At 35.5% G+C, this 6000-nt stretch overlaps 1 pseudogene; it reads right to left on the reverse strand.

Annotated features, from left to right (window-relative positions):
• Positions 1–3400: 3400 nt before the first annotated feature.
• Positions 3401–4341, reverse strand: LOC113178323 (vomeronasal type-1 receptor 90-like; annotated as a pseudogene).
• Positions 4342–6000: the final 1659 nt, after the last annotated feature.

Below are 6000 nucleotides of genomic sequence, written 5' to 3' on the forward strand. Positions count from 1 at the left end.
AGACATACAGATATAAATACAGATATGAGAATATATGCATGGATGTATATCAAATATATAAACTATATAAAAATATATGTGAATATGTACATGGTAAAAATGTGAATGTGAATATGTACATTAACATGTAAATATGTATATATTATATATATGAATATATATGTATATGTATGTATGGATATATAAACATGTGTATGCATATGTATGAATATGCATATGAATTTCCATTCCAGAACATTACCTCTTTTCCTCCCTATCTCTCTTTCCTTTCCTCTAATTTATGAAACTCCCTTCAATTTTCAACAGATGTTTTCCCCACTTTTCTTTTTTTTTTTCAATATTTTAAAGTTGTTGATGGAACTTTATTTTTATTTATTTGTATGTGGTGCCAAGAATTGAACCCAGTGCTTCATGCATGCCAGGAAAGTGTGCTACCCCATCCCCTTTATTTTCCTTTTTTATGTCTAATTTCCACATATGGAACAAGAATATTCAATAATCAGACTTTTAAGGTAATGAACCCCAATTAAAGCCTTCGTTATCTGTAAAGACTCCACTATTATACTAACCTGTGGAAACATTAATGGGCCTTATCATGTCCTTTCTCAAATGTGAAGACCAAGAGACTCACCTGTAAGAACATTCAGCCAATTCATTTGGCCCAGAGTGATGGGAAAATAGATGGTAGGAGTGACCCAGAATAGGGGTTATAGGAACAATTAGAACTCAAAGGCTAAAGAAACAGCCAACAGTCTTTACACTTTTTCAATACCTGGTTAACAGATTTTGATCAATGCTCATACCCAAAAGCTCTATAATCCTGTAGGACAGCACACCAAAACAGGTTTTCCTACTCTCATGTCCCCTCCTGAATCCTGGGAGCACTGTGTCTTCTCATTTTAATAAATTCTACTCCTGTTTTACTTCTCTTATGTTAATGTCTGTGAATTTTATTCTTTAAATTTGCAAGACAAGAACCCAAAAGAAAATTGGCAACACCCTCACCATGTGAAAACCCCATCTGCTAAGAGAATCAGGGGATCTAGGTTCATTTCAAAACTCCTGTTTCAATGTAAGAGAAAACATATGAACCTTGATCATCTGATTTTGGCTTATTTTGTTTGAAACGATGTTTTCAAATTCCATCCATTTTAGCCTGAAAATGACATAATTGCATTTTCTTTATGGCTGACTATAACTCCATTTTGTACCTATACCATATTTTCTTTATCCTTTCATTCACTGATGAACACCTAGGCTGGTTTCATGGATTGGCGATTGTGAATTGTGCTGCTATAAACATGGCTAATTCATATAGCACTACGTTTTGATTACTTTATTTCTTTAGGATAAATACCAAGGAGTGGTATAGCTGGGTCACATTGCAATTCAAATTCCTAGTATTTTGGAGAATCTCCATTCTAATTTCTAAAGTGGCTGCACTCATTTACAATATCACTAATCATGTAAAAGTGATCCTTTTTTCTCCACATGCACTCCAAAAAGGAGAAACAAAATCTAAATGAGAAATACAAGACATGAACACACCCTTCACAAAGAAGACATAGGAAAATATGTTTAATATCACATTTTATTAGAAAAAGGTTGTAATACCCTTCATTAAAATGGAATCAACTCCCACAAATCCAACACTAATGCTGGTGGGTACACTCAGCACAGAGATTTTTACTGATTTTCAGTGAGATGCTACATGATACTAATTTGGGAGAATGCAACGCTGCAATTGTGATCCTTAACACAGAATTATCATATGGTCCAGCAGTCACACCTTTAAAATTACCTTAACTCTTTCTAAATTTATGCTCCAACTGTGCATACAATGTTAATAGCAGGTTTACCCATAATTGTGACAAATTGGAAAGAAAGTGGAATGCTATCCAATTTGTCAATCTCTGATTGTTCATGGTAGTCTTTTATATCTCTTATAACATCAGTTGTAATTATTATTTTTTATTATTGTGTTATTCTTAGTCATTCTACCTAAGAGTTTGTCAAAATTATTTATTTTTCTAAAACATGAACTCTGAATTTGGTTGATTTTTTATTGGTGTTTTGCTGTTTCTTTTTTATTCATTTCCTATCTTTTTTATTCATTTCCTATCTGGTCCTTATTTCTTATATATATATATATATATATATATATATATATATATATATATATATTTGTTGTAGGTGGACACAATACCTGTATTTTATTTTTATGTGGTGCTAATGATCCAACCCAGTGACTCACACATGCTGGGCAAGAGCTCTTTCACTGAACCACAAACGGAGGCTGATTTATTTCTTTTTAAAATACCATTTTATTGCTCTAAACTTCTATTACTATTCTTACTACATCCCACAAAGTTTGATATACATCACCCATCTCATTTTTATATCTCAGAAAATTCTCTGAGTCTATTGATGATTTTATCCCTGTTTTGGGGTTGTTCTCAATGCCACCTATCTGTGAATGTCCATTTTCCTAATGTAATTTATTATTAGTCTCATTCTTTTGTGACAGTTGACATGACTACAATATCCTCAAGTTTGTCAAAGTTTGTTTCATGTTGTAACATATGCTCTTTTCTGAGTGCTATTCTGTTTGTATTCTGTGGTTGTTACTATTTCCTATGGGTTAGGATGTTCTTTATTTTTCTGCCAGGTTTACTTGGTTGTTATTTTGGTTTTTGGTTTCCTTGTGGTCACTAACTATATATATATATATAAACATATAAGTTGATAAATCTCTACCTATGTAACATTGAAAATATAATAACAACCACCCCCCAAATATTCTTGCTCTACCTTCATTTTATGACTTTTTTCCACTTTTCTCTTGACCTCTTTATTCTCATGCTAGATCTAACTCCAATTGTGCAAGGGCAGAAGGATCAACGTGTAAAAAGACTAAAAATAGTGCCCAAGATGATATTGCAAGTCATACCATGCATTAAAACTTGTTTACAAGAGAGGGTCATCATTATACAAAATACACGTATGAAGATGTGAATTTTGCGTCAACATACCATATATATACAAAGAGAGATAAGATAAATGGTTGTATAAAGGTGTATTAAGAATTGTAAGCAAAAAATTAAGAGAGCTCATATATAATGGCATAATTTGGTGTGAACATATTTTATATACAGAGTTACAAAAAATTGTGCTATGAATGAATAATTATGAATGCAATGCACTTCACTATTGTCATGTATGTAAGAAATAAATTAAAAAAGAAAAAAAGAAAGTTACAGTGGCAAAGGCAGGACCAGGAACACCTTTGTCTTTTATAGTATTTTGACGGATAATCTAGAGGTGGCTACCAGGACATGTGGCATTGAACTTCTTCACAGGTTTTACTCCATCTTTTGTGAATGATACATCATTGAATAATTCAGAACTTAATGAGCTTCCCCCACATGGATCTCGAGAACTTTCTCATTTGTTTTTCAGTACCAATGAGGACCAGAGAACTCACCGTGGCATAGCCATTGCCCACCAGCATCTGAACACAGTGATGAATATTGTCACTGTTCCACAACATCCCAGAAGAGGAAGAAATGGCAAAGTCCAAAACATACATGACCACAAAGACGCCCTGAGCAGCAGGATGGTCCTGGTGGCCCTGTGTTCTGGGGATGCTTTTGGAGAGAGGCTGGTGCTATGAAGGTGCTGCAACTGCCTCTTATGCCTGCACAAGAGTGTCACCATGTACCCACTGGAGAGGCCATGAGCCCTATAAAAGATACATCCCAAAAGGTGACCAGTGAGAAAAATATGTACCTGAACAAGTAACCAATGGGCTAAAGAGAGAGGGATTTAGTGACAAGCATGGGATTGAGTTGTGTTGACGTTGGGGGTGGCAATGATGGCAATCAAGAAGTGACCACTGATGAGCATATTAAAGACCCAGAAGAAGAGAAAGCAGCACATTCTCTGAGGTGAGGAGTTTCCTTTGAACTTGGCCAAGCAGGAGTTTCTGGGGCTAAGGGTGACAGCCTGGAGGACACTCAGCAGGCAGGTGGTACAGATGGAGAGGCCCCTCATCAATCTGTGCAAGGAAATAACTGATTTACATGAGAAGTCATTGCCCAAATCCTGGTACCCAAAAATGTCTGCAGCTATGAAGCCCATGGTCAGCAGCCTCACCACATGAACAAGGGCCAAATGGCTTATGGTCAGGTTGATGGGTTTGGACCTATGTTTGAGAAGGAACGTGAGGATGTGGAAGAGAAGCAGAGCAGTATTGGCTCCAATCCCAATGCTGACTTCAGAGCAAAGCACGTTTCTAATGTGAGTGAAGCTGGAAGCTTGGCTGTTCTTATTTATCCTCATGGGGGAAGAAGCAGATAGGAATAATCTGAGAGAAAAGGAAGAAAAATCTTTACCATGAATATTATCATCATCATCAATTTCTCCAAATATGGTCATCAGAAAAATGTGTGGGTTTGTCCTGAGGCATCCTTTCCTCCTGCAGAACCCATGTCCACTGGACACCCTCCTGGATGCATGACAACTTTCCGTGCCCCACCAGGACCCAATCATGTCTGGAGGGCATATTTACTTCCCTCCAGTGCCCATGCACCATATCTGCAGCCACATTGTCTTATTAGATGAGAATTATTCATTGATTCTTGCCTCCTTTTTATTTATTTATTTATTTATAATTTATTTATTTTTTATGAATATGGTATCTTTATTTATTTATTTATTTTTGTATGTGGTGCCAAGGTTTGAACCCAGTGCCTCATGCATGCAAGGCAAGTTCTCAACCACTGCGCCACAGACTGGCCCCTCCTTTTTTATTTTTTCAAACTTAAGAAGAATGCAACTTTCTCTGTATGAACCTGAAAAAGTTATCAGCACAAAATAACAGTTGTAAATACAGGGTGGAATCTGCATGCCAAGATTGCATAAGTGTGGAAATAATATCCTCTCTGGAAATGATAGCCATGCAAAAAGTTATATTATTTCAGGGCTGTCTTTATTCTTATAGGTGGCCAGAATATCATATATATATGGTATATTTTTTCTTTTTAAAAAATACTTGTTTTTTTATTTGTAGTTGGACACAATAACTTTGCTTTTTTTTTGTTTATTTTTATGTGGTGCTGAGGACCAAACCCATGGCCTCTTACATGCTAGATGTGCACTCTACCACTGAGCCAAAACCCCAGCCCTAGAACATGGTATATTCATAGAGAACAAATGTTGCTGAGGTGTCTCTAAAGTCACAAAGTGTGAAATTACATAAATTAGCTGATTCTATTAAATTCAGAAATTGAGAGGCTAATTAACACATCTGAACCAGTAATCTGTAAAGTATGGATAATCACAATACTTTCTTCCTGTAGATATTGTGTGTGTGAAGGTATAAAAATGTCAAAAATGCCCAGGATAGTAATGCCAGCTATCACTGTTATTATTAAATTGACTTCCATATATCTGACTTGAGAGAACACATACTGTTTTGAAATTTTCCATCTCTGACATGGCTTCCAAAATCAAAGAAAAATGAATACCAAGGTAGCAGACATTCCATGATTTCTAAAAGTAAGAACACATGCAATTTAAGCTTCTTCATTGAATACTCAGAGATAATTGTAAGTCTTACATATTTTAGAAACTCAAGGCAGAAAAACCTAGTCTTATTAGAGTGCAGTTATCAATTATTATCAGAACAATGTGATAGGTATCTTTCCACTACATAGGAGGCATGTGCAATTACAGTGGTAAACACAGCCACATTTAAATGGGCTGGGATAATTCTTTCCTAAGAATTTAGTTAGTGGTTCCACAAGGCAGTCAAACCTTTCAAGTCTTCCTCAAGCAAGAAAAGATATTTCTGCATATTTATGGGAACCTAGCATGAATTTTACATTAGTGTGAGCTTTTTTTCTGCTGTGACTAAAAGATATGATAAGAACAATTTTAGAGAGGAAAAGTTTATTTCTGTGATCATGGTTTTAGAGTTCTCTGTCCACAGATGGGCAG

This window comes from Urocitellus parryii, chromosome 11 (assembly GCF_045843805.1).
Source record: "Urocitellus parryii isolate mUroPar1 chromosome 11, mUroPar1.hap1, whole genome shotgun sequence".
Taxonomy (NCBI): domain Eukaryota; kingdom Metazoa; phylum Chordata; class Mammalia; order Rodentia; family Sciuridae; genus Urocitellus; species Urocitellus parryii.